The sequence below is a fragment of the Rhinopithecus bieti genome, unplaced genomic scaffold, assembly GCF_001698545.2.
Source record: "Rhinopithecus bieti isolate Rb0 unplaced genomic scaffold, ASM169854v2 scaffold_5153, whole genome shotgun sequence".
NCBI classification, from domain to species: domain Eukaryota; kingdom Metazoa; phylum Chordata; class Mammalia; order Primates; family Cercopithecidae; genus Rhinopithecus; species Rhinopithecus bieti.
Window position 1 is genome coordinate 556,177 of NW_016804751.1, and position 21,101 is coordinate 577,277.

The following is a 21,101-nucleotide window of genomic DNA, read 5'->3' on the forward strand; positions in this document are numbered from 1 at the left end:
CCCCCCCCTAAATTTTTTTTTTTTTTTTTTTTTTGTATTTTAGTAGAGACAGGGCTTCACCATGTTGCCCAGGCTAGTCTTGAACTCCTGAGCTCAGGCAGTCCACCCATCTCAGCCTCCCAGAGTGCTAGGATGACAGGCATGAGCCACTGCACTCAGCCAGCTGTTGGATATTTATTAGAAGTGGGATTGTGGATCAGTGGGATTTGATATCGATGAGATCTTAAGGCAATTGTCAGAGATTTGAGGTGATAAATAGAATGTGTTAGGAATTCTGGCAGTAGACATTTAAAATATACCTGCTGGTAGAGTATTACACTGAGTTTAGTGTGAATTTGTTGAGGACCAAATCCACATAGTTTCTAAATTCTTTTTTTTTTTTTTTTTTTTTTTTTTTAGAGGGGGGTCTTGCTCTGTCACCCAGGCTGGAATGCATTGGCCGGATCTCAGCTCACTGCAAGCTCTGCCTCCCGGGTTTATGCCATTCTCCTGCCTCAGCCTCCTGAGTAGCTGGGACTACAGGCGCCCGCCACCTCGCCCAGCTTCTCCTAGCATTTTTGACAGCATCTGTGTGGGAGAACAGAGAGCAAATTAATGGTGTTATTCAGTCCTAGAGATTGGCAAGCGTTACCAAGAATCCTGAGGTGCAGTGAATGTGTAGTTGAAGTAGAGAGGAGGCAAGTAAAGCCTGTGAATGGTGGTGGACTGAAAGAGTTGGAATGAGTCAAGAATCAGGAATTCACAGTGAGGACAAAAGAAGATTTAGTTTAAAAAGGGTGGAGGAGATGCAGGATAAGGTACCATGTTCTTCTCTTCTGAATTTCAGAGTTCCGAGGTCTTCACAGTGAAACATTTGGAAATATTGGCATCATCCTCCACTTGATCACATAAACCTAGAGCTTAGGAGGCTTGTTGTTTTTTTTCTTTTGCTTTGTTTTGCTTTTTGGTAACCTGATTTTCATTTTTCTCTTTTTCAGCTTTTATTTTAGATTTAGAGGGTACACGTGCAGGTTTGTTACCTTGGGTATATTATGTGATGTATCTGTTACCCAGGTACTGAGCAAAGTACCCAACAGTTTTTCAATTCTTCCCACTCTCCCATGTTCCCTCCCTGACTCCCCACTGTCTATTGTTGCCATCCTATGTCCATGAATACAGTACCCAATATTTAGGTCAAACTTTTAATTTAGAACTTACGGTATTTGGTTTTCTGTTCCTGCGTTAATTCAATTAGGATAATGGCCTTCACGAGCATCCTGCATCCATGTTACTGCAGAAGACATGATTTCGTTATTTTTTTATGGCTCTCTGGAATTCCATGGTGTGTATGTTTAATACCACGTTTTCTTTACCCAGTCCATCATTAATGGGTACCTAGGTTGATTCATGTCTTTGCAGTTGTGCATAGTGCAGCAATGGACATGCAAGTACATGTGTCTTTTTGATAGAACAATTTGTTTTCTTTGGGGTGTAGACCCAGCAGTGGGGTTGCTGGATCGTTCTTGGGAAGTCTTTAGGAAGCCTTCTTGAAACTTCTCTTAATCTCTACCTCAACAAGAATGTTTTAATTTTTGAATTTTTGCTATGAGGGTAATCTAAACTATATGAGCATGGATAGCTAGATAGATGAACAAGATGAATTGCTATTTTAGAATTGATATACTACTTCTTAATTTCAGTTGCATACAATTGCATTTATCCTGTGAGTTGGTGCCAAATAGAATAGGTTTATTGTCATAGGCAAATGAGGAAAGATCAAGATGGATTTAAATCATCTTTGCAATAAGTGAGAGCTAATTCCCGGTGATAGCATCACTCACCCCTTTACGAACTAAAGAGAAAATGGCAAGAAAATGTATAAATTTATTTTGGGCTGGCCTCAGTGGCTTCTGCCTTAATCTCAGCACTTTGGAGGGCTGAGACGGGAGCATCGCTTAAGTCCAGGAGTTTGAGACCAGCCTGGGCAATGTGGTGAACACCTGTCTCTACAAAAAAATACAAAACTCAACTGGGCAAGGTGGCACGTCTGTGATCGCAGATGCTTGGGAGGCTGAGGTGGAAGAATCACTTGAGCCCGGGAAGTTGAGGCTGCAGTGAGCTATGTTTAAGCCACTGCACTCCAGCCTGGGTGACGAAAGTGAGACCCTGTCTCAAAAATAAAAAATAAATAACAATTTATTTTGGTTTAGATGTGCACTGAAACATATATAAAGGTCTAGGTTTATGTTATTAGCTATTTAAATAACTTTGTAACAAAAATAATTCTAGTCAATATTAGGGATATCTGGGAATTTTTTTTCATTTTAGAAAGGTCTTATGTTACTCATATTTGAAAAATTCTGTTGTACCAGAATACATTTCGGTCCCCCTAGCATGGTTTATACGGCCAGTCACAACCCCTCCTTCTTATCTCTCCTTAATTCTCTCTAATCACCTACAATTCTTTCTAGTACTTTATGACCCTTCAGCAATATTAAATGTTCTCTATTTGATATACTACTACTCTTTAAAAAAATTGTTTTAACCCTCACCATTTCTTTATCCTTAACAACATAGATCAGGTTTCTCCTAGAAACCTTTTCCTACTTAGACTACTCCCTAATCTCTGAGCTCCTACAAAATACAGCATTTGCTGTATTATTTTGTTTTCGCATTGAGTCTGTTAAAATCATATATTTAATATAAGGGTCTGTATTAGTCGTGATTGATTTTTTTGTATTCCCAGCATATAGTACCTTACAGATGATAGTAATTGTTGACAAAATCTGAACAGTATAGCAGTGCTGGTGAAAGGCATTGAAGTCAAACTGTGGTTTTCTGAAAGATACTCTCTGGAAGAGGAAGTTTATTACTGTAACAAAATAGAGGTTTGGGGTGTACCTGTATGTCTTATGTATACAGTCTGTTCTCTTAACATGAAATAACTGTATCAGAAAATAGTGTTTCATTTGGATCAGACATAACTATTCCATTGAGCTTTATACATTGCTAAGTTTTGTAAGCTGAGCTGCTTCTATTTCCTTCCCCTTTTTTGGTTCTATAGTACTTAAAAATTACATCGTACACTGATTTACTAGTTTATTTTAATGTTGAAGTCATGAGCAGGCAGAGTTGTAAATAAAATGTAAATAATGCAAAGATAAAGTATTAGCATATAATCTTTCTACATTTTCTTAGAGTTGCTCCTGTTTTTTTGTTTTTTTTTGTTTTTGTTCCAGGAGCCCTGAAATTATCTGCAGGAGTTGCTTCATGTGATTGCTCTTTTTAATTATCTCCATGTGAAGAAAACATTGCCAATAATGTTAGCTTTCTTTTTTTCAGCAGTAGTCAGTTTTGACATTACTTGCTTATAGGCTAGCCCTCTACATTTTACAGGGCATAATTTCTCTAATAAACTTTTCCCCCCATATTGGAAACTTCATGACTTAAAAATATCTGGGAAATAATCATTACTCATAGAACTGACACACAGGTTGCAGAATCCACACACGTAAGCATAAGGACTTTTATTTTACTAAGGAGAAGTTCTCACATGATTTTTTTGTACTCTTATTTTAGGCTCTTTAAAAATTTTTTTTGGCAAATTAAGAGTTACTAATTAGTATGGAAGATAAAAGTTGTCAGATAGTTTTAAGAGGAGACAGCTGAAAGCAAAATGAAAGACAGACAACCTGTTAAAAGCAAACATAATTCCTCAAAAGCGTATTAGGTATTTTAGCTACATAAACTATTGGCTATAAGGACATTGTTGTGTAACAGGAGAGTGTAATAACTGATGCAATAATGAGTTAATAGAAAAAAGTTAAATCATATTTTTGTATTTGTTTAAAATGACAAAGGAGTGTGTGATAGATTTTAGGAAGATTTCCATTAAAAGACTTTTTTTAAAAGGCAATATCAATGATTTATATATACTCCTTTTTGTGAATTTGATCATATTTTGTAGGAACATTTTTCAGATCTATGACAGTATGTTTAAGTGAAACTAGAATTTAAAGATATGAATCCTCGGATGATACCTGTCTGCATGTATTTTAAGATTATTAGATTTGATTTTTTCCTTGATCTTTCCATCCATGGGAATCCCAAAGCCTTATATGGTCAAGACTTAGTTTTTAGATTTCCAGTGAAATGCAAGGCACCACTCCAAAAAAGAAAGAAAAGAAAAAAATCAACTAGCTGGCTTTTACTCTTGGCTTCAGTTCTGTCTTTTTGCCTATCTTTATTACCACAGTAGTTAAATTACTAGGAACCTTCTGTGCATTGGTAGTGTGTCTTCCTAGAGGGAGGAATTCCTTTTGTGGCAGTAGTTTTATGCTACGGTGCTAATGTTATTTTAACGGAACATTATGTGCTATTGGTTATGTAATTTCTTAAACTTAAAAGCAGTCTCTCATTATTTTATGTCACTATAAGGATGGAGAGGGGTTAGATCTTCATACGGTGTAACGAGGAAGTGTAGGTTTGATTGATGGCATATACTAGGGAAGGTGAAAGCAAAATTATTACTTCTTTGGAATCTTTCTGCCATGGAACTCCAGCTACCTGAATAGAAGTCACAGGTGATAATGATGCAAACATTCAGGAGCAGCGATGATAAGTGACAAAGGGATGCTAGGATAACTTATTTCTACTCTGGTATGTTCTTATTTAGCTCTAAGTACAGTTATCTTTTTGCCTTGAAGAATATGATTTTTCTGAGTGTTCATGAGTATCACTTATTTATACATTTAACTCCAAGATGGTTTAATAGTTTGTAGAAAATTTTAGTATCAATTACACATTTTCATGTAGGAAAAGGAAAGTGTTATTCCCCATTTAACAACAGAAAATTGGAAAAGGTTTTTACAATGTATCTATTCTTCTGTAGTAAGTCAGCTATGATACAGAAAAATTTCTCTGAACAGTGATTTACAGGTGACAAAGTATTGGCAAACTATTTCCTAGTCCTATTGATGAAGCTCAATCATACTTGTAGGTTTCTTTCCTTCAGCATTTGATTACTGTCTAGTGTGTTCTAGATACTGTACATATAGTAACAACTAAGATGCATTCTTGCTTTTGAGAGCCCATAGTGTAGTGGAGGTAGAAGGGGGAGAAAAGGGATGAATGTAAAAATAGTACATACGAGTAGATAATTATACAATTTTTAAAGTATGTTAGGACAGTTATGTTCATAGTATCACAGAAAATGGTGGGAGGGAGTTATTTAACCTTAGCTACATTAACATAGGCTGGAGAAGACATGAGAAATTTAAAGGCTTAAGGTGTAGAAGAAGACTAAATTGAGGAGAAATCTGTAGAGTCTAACAATGTGTCATCCATTACTCAGGGCACCCTTTGTCTTCCTCCAGTGAAGTTATAAAGTCGTAAACTACTGTAATTAATTACTTTTTTTTTTGAGACAGAGTCTTGCTCTTGTCCAGGCTGGGAGTACAATGGCACAATCTCAGCTCATGGCAACCTCCATCTCCTGGGTTCAAGCAGTTCTCCTGCCTCAGCCTCCTGAGTAGCTGGGATTACAGGCGTTCGCCACCATCCCCAGCTAATTTTTGTATTTGTAGTAGAGATAGAGTTTCACCATGTTGGCCAGACTGGTCTCGAACTCTTGACCTCAGGTGATCCGCCCACTTTGGCCTTCCAAAGTACTGGGATTATAGAGGTGAGCCATTGCACCTACCTCAAAGAGCATTTATTAACATTTTCAGTTCAGTAGTTTCATGGAAACAGTTTGGGAAATACTGTGATAATTTTTTTAAAAAATAACTTTACTCTCATAAGGGCTCCATACTGGCAGATTGAAAATTTAGGTGTTCTTATTTCTGCCCTATTACTTCCCCTTTTGACAGAATAGTGATCTGCTTTGAAGGGGTGTTAAAACTGTATCTTTAAATGTAAAAGTACTAGCATCGAAGAAAACGATTGAATGAATTACGCAATAGAAAATTTATATTCTTTCCCTCAATGCAAATGTATAAAAGCTGACATTTCTTTTTTAAAAAAATTATTGCTATTTGCCCTGTCTCCTCAAAAGTAAATATGAAAGGAATCATAATTTTTATTATTTATTAGAATAACTCTGGTTAGACTGTTGTTTTGTACGGTTTTTACTTGTTAATCATGAGTACTGCCACATCAGACAATTATTATTTATTGGTTCTCAAGTTATAATTTCAGATTGTTTGGGCATATTTAAGAAGTGGAAGGTGGTCTAGTGTTATTAGAGCTTTGAATCTGTGGAAGTGGAGAGATAGGACTAAGTCTACTAAGTCTAGGTAACTCTTGATGACATTTAAGGCAGGTGAAAATTCAGGAGAAAAGACAGATATTATAAGTTGCAGAAGGGAACATAATGTTTCGATACATGTAAGCTTAAGCAGTGAAGACTAGTATGAATATACATTCATCAGAATCCAACAGTGTGGCCATTGGTTATCACTGCATAATAGATTACCCCCAAACTTAAAATACCAAACATTAGCTCACACTTTCTGTGTCTCAGGAATGGATATGACTTAGCTGGGTGCTTCTGACTAAAGCTTTCTCATGAGATTTTCCTCAAGCTTTTGGCTGGGACTGCCATCTTATCTGAAGGCTTGGGTAGGGTAGGGTGGGGATCTGCTTCTAAGTTCACTTATGTTATTGGCAGGCCTTGCTTCCTTGCCCCATGTGTCCTCAACACAGCTGCCTTCCAGCATGGCATTTGGCTTATCCCAGGTTGTGGGTGATCCAGGAGAGAGCAAGAGAGGAGGGTGCATACCAGGATGGAAGCCATGGTGTTTTTATAACCTAATCTCAGAAGTGACATCTTATTACTTCTGTCTCATTAAGTTTGTAAGAAACAAGTCACCCAGTCTAGGGGAAGCAGTTGCACAAGTGTGTCACTACCATGAAGTAGTTAGTGATCATTGCTACCTTAGAGGCTACCTACTATAAGCAAACTAAAGTAATGTAATATTTGTGGTATTTTACGTTCTTCAGTGTATATTGCCATGTACTTAGCAGTTGGTTCCTATTTATTATGCCTTATTAAGAGCTGCTTGTTATCTCCCTTTCTCACTATTCAACAAGATACTTGAATCAATTTTATCTTTGCTTCTTTCCCCACTGCCCTCCATCTAAATGTTCAGTGCCCCTCTTATTTTGTGACTTTGAAGTATTAACTCCTGTTTCCTCAACTCCCCTCATCAGTGGTCCTAGAAATACAGAGTAATTTGGTTATCTAAAATGGAAAATATTATTTAGTTAAGATAATCAAATAACATTTTTCAATCCTTCATCATCCCCAGGACCCAGAATTATATATTCTTAACTTCATTTTGATTTTTTTAAAACATATCTGAATAAAGCTGAACAATTACTAGGTTCTCAGTCTGTCTTAGACATATCTTTGCTCTTTCCTTTCTGAAAAGGATTCAGGAATGTAGTTCCCCCCGTCCTCCAGCTCTTTTTTTCTTTCCATGTCATGGCATGACAAGAAAATTTCCCTTCTCTTCCAAAGACCTTTCCCCATTTTTCTCAATTAGAGAGAGAGAGAGAGAAGAGAGAGAGAGAGAGAGAGAGAGAGTATTCTTGAGGGTTTCTGAAGTCTAAAAAAAAAATGTTATCCATATCCATGGTGTGTACTGAGTAAGGAGAATTTGAGATTAGAGAGTTAATATTAGAAATTTATGTGTTTGCTTATGTCTGATGGCCTATGAGTTTATTGCAGGCAAGGTTTGGCTCTCTTTTAAAAAGGTTTTGAGCTAGGCTAAAAAGTAAGTTGTTCAATGAATGTTGATTGTCCATAACTAACCATCATTTAATTAGAAAGCATCTTTTCAGAATCTCTTAATACAAATCCTTTGATATACTTTTGTTAAAAAGGATGCATATTACATATGCTTATTTTAATTAAAAAATGTTAAAAGACTTTGTAAAATGTAAAAGTAATGATTAAATTTTAGATAAATTTTTCTTTACAACTAGAGAGAGTATTTTCTTAAAGATTTCTTTAAGATTTAGAAGATAGGTCTGAAAACATTTCAGTGGATATTTTGTGTAGGATAATTTTAACTACATTTCAATTTTAGACATACTGAATTGGTTGCTTACTGGGGAAGATGAGGAAGTCAGCACTCATCCGTTTTAGTCTTCATCTCATTTTGTTAGCCATGTTACTATTTCTACCTTATTAGAATGTATGATATTTAAATCCTGTCTAATTTACTTCATATGAGTTTTTCAACCATCCTGTTTTGAATTCTGAGTTTATTTTGTTCTTTTGACTGGATTTTATTGTTAAATAAGATTTATCATCCACCTGTGATCTCTTATTTTTTCAGTGTTGTTAAGCAGCCTCAAAACATAGGGCATTTCCTTTGGTTTGTGAAGTTATGTCCTCTTTCACACTGCTGTCTCTATCTGAAGTTTTACATGCTAATACACTGCTATGGTCTGAATATTTCTGTCATGCCTAAAAATTCATATCTTGGAATCCTTACCCCAAGGTGATGGTATTAGAAGATGGGACCTTTGGGAGATGGTTAGGTCATGAGGGCAGAACCCTTTTAAATTGAAATTAGTGCTCTTATAAAAGAGGCCCAAGGGAGCTGCTTGCCCTTCCACCACGTGAGTATAGATGTATGAGTCAGCAAGCAGACCTTCACTGAACATGGAATCTGCCAGTGCCTTGATCTTGGACTTCTGACTCCAAAATTATGAAATAAATGTTTGCTGCTTGTAAGTCACCCAGTTTATGATATTTTAAAAATAATAGCAGCACAAACAGACCAAGACACATTAACCCCCACCCCCCATTTCTTTTTTATTTTCCTTCCTGTAATATGTGTTGTTCATAGTTGCTGAATTAGGTTAGACTGTGGAGGGCTGATTTGTATTTAAGGATTGGCAAGAAAAGTTTAGACCCAGTGTAGAATTGTATCAAAATAGCAAGCAAACAGTACAAATGTTGTAAACCAGATAAAGATACAGAGATGTGGGAGATCCTATTTCCTAGTCAGTGTCTCCCTACCTCATGTGTTGGTGGTCATTGTGGCTCGCTTGGCACGAGGAACCCAGTGCAGCTTAGAGCCTGGATTTTGTTGTCTTTTCTGTCACTAGGCTGGTGGAGAAAGAGGCAAAGGGAGAGCCCATCAGCTTCCTCTTCTACCTACTACGATGTAGGCCATTCCTTGCTGTGACATTCATTTACTAGGGCTCTATTTCCTACTACCTTATAGGGCATTCGGTTGAACTGGACATGTTCTGTCACAATTGCCATAGTGTTTATTCTGTATCTTTTTAATATGTGAACAAATACACACACACACAAAATATAACACGATGATCAGAGACGACTCATGTTTTACATTTGTTCTTTTCACTTTGCAAAATATCCAGGAATATGTTTCATGTTAGTCCATAAACTAGTTCTTTATTGATGGACATTTAAATTCTTTCCAGTTTTACGCTTACCAGAAGTTAGCAAATAATTCTGTACATGTCATTTTGCACATGTGTGATTGTATCTGCAGAATAAATTCCTAGAATGAAATTGCAGTGTCAAGGAATATGTGCATTTGAAATTTTGATAGATAGGACCAAATTGTTTTGGGGTGTTATTTTACCTTTTGCTGCTGCTGTTTAGTTGTGTGTATCCTATTGGTTAGGGGCACAGATGCTGAAGCCAGACTGCTGGATTAAAACCTGAATTTTGCCAGTTATCATCTGTTAAATGGTCGTAATAGCTGTTACATACTGGGTTGTTGTGAAGATTAAATGAATTAGTATATGTAAACTACCTGGAACCATTCCCTGGCACATATCAAAGTGTTATGTAAGTAAGGGTTAGTGTTTATTTAGGAGATAGATTCTGTAAAATGTGGCTTTACTCTGCCATTTTTACTAGGAAGTACATAACTCCTTATAATTCTGTTTTCCATTTTCCCCTTGCTTCTATGTAACTACATTTACTTTCTTTCTTTCCCTCCTGCCTTTTCAAGCTACTGCTTCTCAACCCTCTGTTGTTTCCCCTTTGTTAAATACTCATGCCCTCTGGGTTCTGACATAGCTTTCTCTGATCACATTTTATGTATGCTGCTTGTGCCCTGTTATTTATTCCTCTAGTTTTGGTTACTGTGGGTATCAGTGGTTCACAACCTAATGTATTTTACAAGTTAGATGGGCAACTTCTAAAGAGGAAATTTCTGGGCACCACCTTCAGAGATTTTGATTTCTCCTCTCTACTAAATATTGGTTAAGTACTTTAGTTAAATCCATAGCGTTTGTCATAGCTTTTTTTGTTGTTGTGTGTTTAGTTACATGTCTTGCTACTGGACTCTAAGCCGTATGAATTCAGATATCTGGAGTGTATACTTAACCATTGTATTCCTACCAGCCAGCATAGTGTCTGGCTATAGCGGACACTCAGTAAATAATTGTTGAATTATTAGTCTCTTCTCTTTATGGCCCACTTGTTTTGCTGAACACTGATTCATCCAGAAACAGTTAACAACTGTGTATTAACTACGTTAATGTTTTGTTTTGGAAGACAGTAACAATTTTATGTCCTTACTATAGAGATATTTTTGGGAAATAACTCAGTAACTTTAAGACTTAAAGTGTTAAGTGTTAATTAATGCTTTGGTGTGTATTCTTCCAGACTTTTCATTAGACATTTCAACAGCAAGAATTGTATCATATTATGAGTATTCTTCTGTAACTTGTTTTTTAAGTAAATAGTAAGTAGAATCTTTTATTTGTTCCCCTGAAACTAAAATTTTTGCATTAGTATATTTATTGAGTGTATTTATTGATTAAACCCCTCTAGCTCAGTTTGTGAACCACATCTGATAAACGATAGAATTCAGCAAGGAAACCTTTCTCTGTATCTGCCTTCCACCTTATCTCCAGAGCTCAGACAGTAATGAGACCTGCATAACATTTATTTTCTCCAAAAAGTTTTCTTTAACTTATTTCCATTCACATATTGAGTTTTCCTTTATTTTACTCTATCACTGTTAAATTTCATAGCATTTTTCTACTTGCTTATCTTTTTTTCCTAATTGGGCATCCTGTGGACAAGAGTGTACATTTTAGCTCATCAACAAAAACTTATTGAAATAGCACTGTAAGGAATTACGGAATGTGTAAGGCAGTTTCTATCTTAAGGAACTATAATCTAGCCAGGAGAAGACTGGAAATACATAAAATACTAATAAAGTCAGCATGTCTTACACAGTACTTAATACAGTTTTATGTATACATACACACAGTAGGTCATAAATGCCTGCTCATTTAAGAAGTTAGTATTTTGATTCACTACATATGTATTATGTATTTGCTGTATGCTAGGCATTGTGCACAAAGGAAGCAAGGAAAATATGCCCTCTAGTGTTGGTCTTTGTATCTACCAAAATGAATGACTCACTGCATTACGTTATATGTGGTAGGCAATCAGTAAAAATTATTGATGAAAGAATGACCCTGAAGTTCAATTTATTTTGTATCCGTAATGACTAAACTTCAGAAGAAATGCTGTTCCTTTACTAAGTCCCCAAATAAAAGTGTTGGCTTCTAAAAATCTGGGTTCAATGTACTGCTTTATAGATTTTTATCAGTAAAGGAAATAACAGAGCTATGTAACAAGGATAAAGAGCATATTTTAATCTTTGGATATTTATGGTTTCTAGTTTTTGGCATTCTCATTCCAATATATAGTATTTGTTGAATGAATGTTTATACAGTAATTAAATTACTTTTTCTTTAGAAACATTTGTGGGTTTTTTGTCTTGAATTGTTTTTGTCAGATTTTTTTATATCCTGCATTTGCTATGTCTAATTCATTCAGTCAACAAATATATATTGTGATCTCTCTTGTCAGACATTGTTCTTCTATAATTACTCTAGGATACTATACAAAAGCCTCAACTTTTGTTTGTCCAAATGAAGAGTTCTCTATGGTATAGCCATTGTGTATGTTTTGGATTTCTTGTTCCAGTCATCTTGTCATTTGAATCTCATTTGAATATTTAACTTATTATGTGTACAGATTTCTATTTTTACATCTAGATTTTCACACCTGAGATAGTAGAAAGGTTAAGGTCAATTTAAATGCAATGCTGGACTCTTTGTTTTCATAACTAATATAGATGGCCTCCTAAAATTGTACTTGATTTTTGATTTGCCAGTATTTTAATGCAAGAGCTAAGGTTTTGTTTTATTATTATTATTTAGTATAGGAGTACTGCTTGGAGTTTGTCTTTGTCTTTCTTATGTAAACCATATCTATAATTCCTCCTTTGAAATATCCCGCTTCATTTTTCTAGAAAATAGAACAAAAACGTTGCTTGGACAGTATCCAATTCAGTTCCTCTTTAAACATACTGACATTTATGTCGCCCTGAATGCTTGGGGCATGAAATATTTTCTAGTATATACACAAATTTCTGCTTGTACCAGTTGAGTTTGTCCTAATAGTCATAAAGAATTGTTTCTGTTTGGCTGAATGTGGTGGCTCACACCTGTAATGCCAGCACTTTGGGAGGCCGAAGCAAGAGGATTGCTTGAGGCCAGGAGTTCTAGACCAACCTGGGCAACATAGTGAGACACTATCTCTAACAAAAAACAAACAAAAAAAGGGAATTGTTTCTGTGAAGAGGAAATTGACTAAGAGAACTTCCGTATTCAAAGTAATTCAAACTAATTTGCCTATTACCTATCAATAATTAGCTGTTGCTAATGATTAGGCACAAATTGCAAGCATTTCGGGTAATTTACTATAATTTCATTTTCACCTAAATTGTTATAATTACATTTATAGAACTCTTTTGCTTTGCTCTTCTGAATCATATGAATGAGTTTGCATAAAGTTTGTTTGAAGGATGTTTGTAATCCCTAAGATTTTCTTAGGGCATCTTTTAAAACTTAACTATCCTCTTAGAAACTTTTGGCAAGTGAGACTCTTACCAAAAGTGGCACTAAAAGTAATATTTGACAATTCTTTGCCATTTAACTGTTTCATAATTTATAGTGGGATGAAAATGCATTCTAGAATAATAATATAAAAAAGGAGAAAATAATTGAAATGGGGAAGAATTAGCATGGACTATTTATATAAACAATAGTGGTTAACTTTTCGACAGGTACTACTTTGTACACTGTATATATTCATATGTTTCTCATCGTAAACTTTTGAGGTAGCGGGTTCTATTATTATCCTCATTTTCAGGAGGAGACTGTTACACACAAGTTAGGGAGTTTACCCAAGAACACCCAACCAGTAAATGGCAGAACTTGATTAATTCCAGACAGTCTGGCTCTAGAGTTTGTACTTTTAACAAAAATACTTTCAAGAAGAAGAATATAACAATGTTAGAATTTATTTCAAATGCTACTTGTTTTGTGATGGCAAGTTTACTCAATTTAATTATGTTTGCTTAAACATACTTGTTTTGATCTATTTTAGGAATGAAATTTAATGTTTTTTCAAGCTATGCATGTCTCAAGATCTGTCTTTAAGTCATGGACTCTGTCTGCTTTGAGCATTGTATAAACACCTTGTTAACTCTTTGTTAGCAGGCTTCTCAATTTTTTCCTTATGAACACGTGTGGAACAATAAAAACAAAAGTTTTATGTACTTGATTTAGTTTACAACTCAGGTTGACAAAGCTTCTTGTACCTAGAATTAAATGACAGAAGTGTCTTTACACAGCCATTTATTATTGCTAATTCTTCTGCATATACATTCAAGAAAAACTTGAAGGTAAACCATGTCAGATAAGATTTTGAAAGTGTATTTGAGCCGTTTTGCTTCTTTCCTTATGTGGTTCAATAAACTGACCAAATTTAGTCAGAAATTTAAGTCAGCAAGTCATGTGTTTCTTAATGTGCTACATGTGTTAGCTTTTGATTCTCTTGACAACAATATTTTTATGGGCGTGCTTTGCCAGTTTCTTGTATGTACTTTGTAAATGTTTTGGACAACAGTTTGAACAATTTACACCACTAACTTGAGATTGATGTAGGATGTATATTTTGTGGCAGTGCTTTTAGCATTGAATTTATATTAAAATATTTCAAAATCATATAAACAAAAGAACAAGCAGATTTCACATTAATTGCTTTTGATATTGGTATTTTGTTGGTGTTTCTTATGTCGACTTATAAGTATATACATTTAAAATCAAAATTAGCAGTGTTTCATTTATTGGAGAATAGCTATTTCTGTGTGTTAATATCTTTCAAAGAGCCAGTGTAATCACCTTCTTCAAATGGAGAAACTTCAAAAATTCACGATTTGTCATGAAAGTCTTTTATCTTCAGTGTCAAAGGATTACTCAAAAGATGGCAGATAAGACCCTATTCTGGATCTTATTTACCTCGCAGTATTTGGCTTTGCGTCTTTATATACCAGACCTGTTTTTCACTTGTTCTTACGCTAAACTCAAGTATATGAGTCACCTCCAGGAAATATTCCCTGATAACCGCCATTCTTTCTTAGTTCTCTTTTCTCAGCTGTCATAAAAACCAGTGGATATGTCTGTAATTGTCTTAATCATCTATTTTTGTATTTGTCTTCGGTACTAAATGGTGTCTTGAACTTTCTATTTTTAGCTGTTTACTGACTAAGGTATCACAAATGTCTGTTTTCCAAGCAGAATATCCTAATCATAATTTAATCTTAACCCTTTCCTGTTTTCAAAATCACTTCTCTACACTCTTTCCCTGAATGATTTCAAGTCCCATTGTTTTATTACCTCAATGCAGATGATTCCCAAATTGACATTTTCCTCCCACACTTATTTTCGCAGCTCCAGATCTATATGGTTAGATAGGTATACAGACACGTATAAATTCAGCGTATCCAAAACAAACGAAATTGTCATCTTTCTTTTCCCAATCTGCTCCTTGAATCTGTGATGGTTGTCTTCATGAATGGCTTCTTCCTGCATCTTAACTCTTCATATCTTTCATTAAACCTTTCTCATTTCCTCCTAAGCTTCCTCAGTTTCATATGAGTACAGGCATACCTTGGAGATACTGTGGGTTGGGTTCCAGACCACCACAAAAAAGTGAGTCACACAAATTTTTTTGGTTTCTCAGCACATATAAAAGTAGTGTTTATGCTATACCGTAGTCTATTAAATGTAGTGCAGCATTATATCTTGCAAAATCATAATGCTGTAGTACATACCTTAATTTAAAAATGCTTTATTGCTAAAAAAAAAAAAAAAAAGATGCTAGTGATTATGTGAACCTTCAGCCAGTCATAGTCTTTTTGCTGGTGGAGGGTGGTTTTGTTTGTTTTTAACGGAGTCATGATCTGTCACTTGAGGCTGGAGTGCAGTGGCACAATCTCCGCTCGGTGTCAACTCTGCCTCCCAGGTTCAAGCAATTCTCCTGCCTCTGCCTTCTGAGTAGCTGGGATTACAGGCGCACGCCATCACACTCAACTAATTTTTGTATTTTTAGTAGAGACGGGGTTTCACCATGTTGGTCAGGCTGGTCCCGAACTCCTGATCTCGTGATCTGCCCGCCTCAGCCTCCCAAAGTGCTAGGATTTCAGGTGTGAGCCCCTGCACCTGGCCTGGTGGAGGGTCTTGACTTGATGTTGGCTGCTGATTAATCAGGGTGGTGATTGCTGAAGGTTGGAGTGGCTGTGACAGTTTCATAAAATAAGGTAAGTTTGCTTCATCAACTGACTCTTCCTCTCACGAAATCTTCCTCTCATCAATCTTCCTCTCATGAAAGATTTCTCTGTGGTATGTGATGCTGTTTGATAACATTTTACCCCCAGTAGAACTTCTTTCAGAATTGAAGTCGATCCTCTCAAACCTTGCCACTGTATCGACCAAGTTTATGTCATTTTCTAAACCTTTTATTGCTATTTCAACAGTGTTCACAGTGTCTTCACCAGGAGTAGATTCTCTCTCAAGAAACCACTTGCTTTGCTTATTGAAGAGAATAACTCCTTATCTATTCAAGCTTTATCATGAGATTGCAGCAATTCAGTCACATCCTCAGGCTCCACTTCTAATTCTTGTTCTCTTGCCATTTATACCACATCTGCAGTTACTTCCTTCACTGAAGTCTTGAATCCCTCCAAGTCATCCATGAGGGTGGGAATCAACTTTCGAACTCCCATTAATGTTGATATTTTGACCTCCTTCCATGAATCACCAGTGTTCTTAATAGCATGTAGAATAGTGAATTCTTTCCAAAAGGCTTTCAATTTACTTTGCCCAGATCCATCAGAGGAATCAGTATCTGTGGCAACTATAGCATTACAAAATGTATTTTTTAAATAAGAAGACATAAAAGTCGAAATTATTCCTTGAGCTGCAGAATGGATGCTTTGTTAGCAGGCATGAAAACAACATTAATCCTGTACATCTCCCATCAGACCCCTTGGATGACCAGGTTCATTGTTGTGAGCAGTAATATTTTGAAAGGAATCTTTTTTTTCTGAGTAATAGGTCTTAATAGTGGGCTTAAAATATTTAGTAAACCATGCTGTAAACAATGTGCTGTAAACACATGCTGTAAACAGATGTACTGCCATCCAGGCTTTGTTGTTCCATTTATAGAGCACTGGCAGAGTAGATTTAGTGTAATTCTTAAGGGACCTAGGATTTTTGGAATGGGTGATGAGCACTGGCTTCAAACTTAAGGTCACCAGCTGCATTAGCCCCTGAAAAGAGATTCAACCTGTACGTGGAAACTTTGAAGCCAGGCATTGATTTCTCCTCTCAAGGTATAAAAGTGCTACATGTCGTCTTCTTCCAGTAGAAGGCTGCTTTGTCTACAGTGAAACTCTTATTTTTTAATTGTAGCCACCTTCATCAGTGATTTTAGCTGCATCTTCCAGATGCAGCTTTTCCATCAGCACTTACTGCTTCACCTTGCACTTGTATGATATGGAGATTGCTTCTTACCTTAAACCTCATGAATTGACTTCTGTTGGCTTCAGACTTTTTTCTTCTGCAGCTTCCTCACCTCTCTTAGGCTTCATAGAATTGAAGAGAGTTGGGGCCTTACTCTGGATTAGGCTTTGGCTTAAGGAAATGTTGCAGCTAGTTTGACCTATCCAGGTCACTAAAACTTTCTCCATGTCCACAGTAAGGCTGCTTTGCTTTCTTACCATTTGTGTGTTCACTAGAGTAGCACTTTTAATTTCCTTCAAGAACTTTTCCTTTGCATTAACAATTTGGCTGTTTGGCACAAGAGGCCTAGCTTTTGGCCTACCTCGGCTTTCAACGTACCATTCTCACCAAGCTTAATCATTTCTAGCTTTTGATTTAACGTGAGAGACACATGACTCTTCCTTTCACTTAAGTACTTAGAGGTGAATGTAGGGTTATTCATTGGTCTAATTTTAATATTGTTATTTCTAAGGGAATAGGGAGACCTCAGGAAAGGGAGAGAGATGGGGAACTGCCGGTTCGTGGAGTGGTCAAAGCATATATATATATAACATTTATCAATTAAGTTCACCATCTTTCATGAATATGGTTCATGGCACCCCAAAACAATTGAAATAGTAACATCACAGGTCACTGATCACAAATCACCATAACAGATCTAGTAATAATGAAAAAATTTAAAATATTGTGAGAATTATCAAAATGTGACACAGACATGAAGTAAGTATGTGTTTAGAAAAGTGGCACCAATACACTTGCCTGACGCCGGGTTGCCACAAACCTTCGAATTGTAAACAAACAAAAAAAATTCAGTACCCACGAGGCACAGTGAAACTAGGTATGCCGATATCTGCGCTTGTTTAGGCTCTTTCCTCTTATTGCCTCTATGATCTTTCTGAAATACTGATCTGATCCTGTCACCCCCTTATTAAAAACTCGAAATAGCTTTTTCAAGCATCATCTTGAAATTCTAAAGTGTTTTTTTCTACTTTCTCCTACTGCTTACTTGAGCCACTGTTACTGATGGGAACGTAGCGGATTCTGTCAGTGTGTTGAAGTAAAAAGAGGTTGAAAATAATCTGCAGTACAACTACAGTCTTTGCATTGTATCCAGATTTTTTACCGCTTAGCCTTATCCTGTGTTAACTTACAAATACTGTCTACCACCAGTGAACGTACTGTTTGTTTATTCCATAACTTTTAAAATCAGCAGTGTCTTTGCTCAGTGAAGTTCCTGCCAGTTGATTTGGTACTTGAACTTTTATGTAGTCTTCAAAACTATGCTCAAATATGTAGGGACCCATATGGACCCTCTTAGTCACAAAAAGATCTCTTTATGTCCTCAGTGATATTTTAGTACTTTCTATCCACTGCTATTATGGCCCTTATGTGATCATTGTTATTTATGGACTATCCAACTATATTTTAATGTGATCTTTTTACTATGGTCTTGGCATGTATACTTTTTAGTATATATAATATGAAGAGTAGTTAAAGGAATTAGTGATATTTAGCCGTAAAAAGAGAATATGCTAGAATTCTTGGGGAAAAGAATGTTCTCAGAGTATTTAGAGGTTATCAGTTAAAAGAAGGATTGCATTTGATATGTGGAGCTTGAGGAGACAAGGCATAGAAGTTAAAGGAATACATACTTTGATACATAGTAGTCTCAAATGGTAGCCTTTTTTTTTTTTAACTCTTTAACTTGAGGTATAGTTTACATTGGTAAAGTATACAACTCAAGTATACAATTCAATGAAATTTCACATATGTATATCCCTATGTAAAAATCACCCCAACAAAGATAGGGACATTTCCAACTGTATAGAAAGTCCCCTTATGTCCCTCCTGTCATTCTCCCACAGATTTAACCCTGGTTCTAAGTCTTATCACCAGATCTTATTTTATCTGGAAACCTGCAGTATGTATCCTTTTGTACCTGCCTTCTTTACTCATTTATGTATTTATGAATTTCTTTCAGGTTGTTGAAGATAACAGTATTTTGTTCTTTTTGTTCAATGTTCTTTTTTAAATCAATTTATAGGATTCTGTTACGTGAATAGGATCTCCCTTCATACATATACACCCAACCCTGTATATTTATCCATTCCACATAACTTTAGTAGATGCTATTAGATAGTTTTCTGAAGTGGTTGTGTGAATTTCATACTTCCACCAGCAATTTGGTTGTTTTCTTTTTTTTTTTTTTTTTTTTTTGAGACAGTCTTGCTCTGTCGCTCAGACTTGCAGCTCAGTACTGTGATCTTGGCTCACTGCAACCTCCGCCTCCCAGGTTCAAGCGATTCTCATGCTTCAGCCTCTCAAGTAGCATGTGCAACTGTGCCTGGCTAATTTTTGTTATTTTTAGTAGAGACGGAGTTCTGCCTTGTTGGCCAGGCTGGTCTTGAACTCCTGACCTCAAGTGATCCGCCTACCTCAGCCTCCCAAAGTGTTGGGATTATAGGCGTGAGGTGCCACACCCAGCCTTGGCTGTTTTTCCACATTACCATTTAATGCTTTTTATTTAAGAAATAACTTCTTGAATTTTTTTCATGAAACACCGTCTATTCATTGTAGATATTTTGAAAATGTAGGAAAAATTAAGGAAGAAAATAAAAGTGGGTCTCACAACCATTATTTTAACCTTCAGAATATATTCTTTTAGTCTTGTATGATTTTTTTTAGTAAAGTTGGTATGTTTTGACTGTGTTCCCACCCAAATCTCGAATTGTAGTTCCCATAATTCCCATGTGCTGTGGGAGGGACTCAGTGGGAGGTAATTGAATGAATCATGGGGGCAGTTACCCCCATGCTGCTGTTCTCGTGATAGTGAGTGAGTTCTCACAAGATCTGATGGTTTTATAAGGGACTTTTCCCCTTTTGCTTGGCGCTTCTCCTTGCTGCTGCCATGTGAAGAAGGAGGTGTTTGCTTCTCCTTCCACCATGATGGTAAGTTTCCTGAGGCCACCCCAGCTATGTGGAACTGTGAGTCAGACTTCTTTCCTTTATAAGTTACTCAGTCTGTGGTATGTCTTTATTAGTAGCATGAGAATGGACTAATATAAAACTTTAAATCACATTAGGCATTAAAAAAAAAATCATGTGTTTTCTCTTATATTCTTTCATCCTTTTCTATTTCCATATTTGCATCCTTTTTTAAAAAAAATTTGCTCTACCACCTTGAAAACACCTGATCTCATCTCATCTAGGAAGCTAAGCAGGGTTGGATCTGGTTAGTACTTGGATGGGAGACTATTGGCAATACCAAGTGTTGTAGGCTTAAAAAAAAAAAAACCCTCTTAATGTATTGAGGACATTTCCCCATATTCTTTTATAAAGATCATTTCTTATTTGCTTGTTGATATTTTCATTTTAGAAAACAATCATATTTGTATTACATATAATTATCAAGTAAGGTTTTATATTTTATACTGAGGATAAAATCAGGATATAGTTTTGGAGCCTATGAGATTTAAAAAGAGGTTGAGAAAAAAAAGGTGATTAGAATTTCATCAGTATCAGCGGGGGGTGGTGGATCACTTGAGGTCAGGAGTTTGAGACCAGCCAGGCCAGCATGGTGAAACCCCATTTCTACCAAAAATACAAGAATTAGCCAGGCATGGTGGCACACACCTGTAGTTTCAGCTACCCGGGAAGCTGATGCAAGAGGATCCGTTGAACCCAGGAGGCGGAGGTTGCAGTGAGCCGATTGCGCTACTGCAGCCTGGGTGACAGAGCAAGACTGTCGCAAAAGAGAAATAGTTTAATCAGTATGATTTCTCAAGGAAAGTGAATGATTATGCAAGTCACAGTAAGTCACTCTCTTATCTCAGCATTCTGTAAACTACTTTCTAATACAATATACTTTATATGTTTCTTTGTCATTAAATAGCTGTGATTCTCAAACTTCTTTCTTTTAACCACTGCCCTATGAAAAATAGTTCTTTTCTTGAGCAATATCTGTATCAATGTTGCCTATGTATTTTATCATCTCTTATCTGTAAGGTATGTTCTAGGCACTTTGGAAAACTGCCATAAGCTTGCTTATAACTTGTTCCAGAGGGAAGAATCATAGACACATAATAATATTAAATATATTAGGGAATTTTTATGATAAATACCCCCCCCCACGTCTTCCCTCTACTTAAAATACGAAGACACCAACGCCCAAAAAGATTAAATTACTTGTTCACAGC

At 36.1% G+C, this 21,101-nt stretch overlaps 1 protein-coding gene across 1 annotated transcript in view; it reads left to right on the top strand.

Annotated features, from left to right (window-relative positions):
* The window catches only part of PPP1R12A (protein phosphatase 1 regulatory subunit 12A), a 165,036-nt gene that overhangs the window by 37,281 nt on the left and 106,654 nt on the right, over positions 1-21,101 (top strand).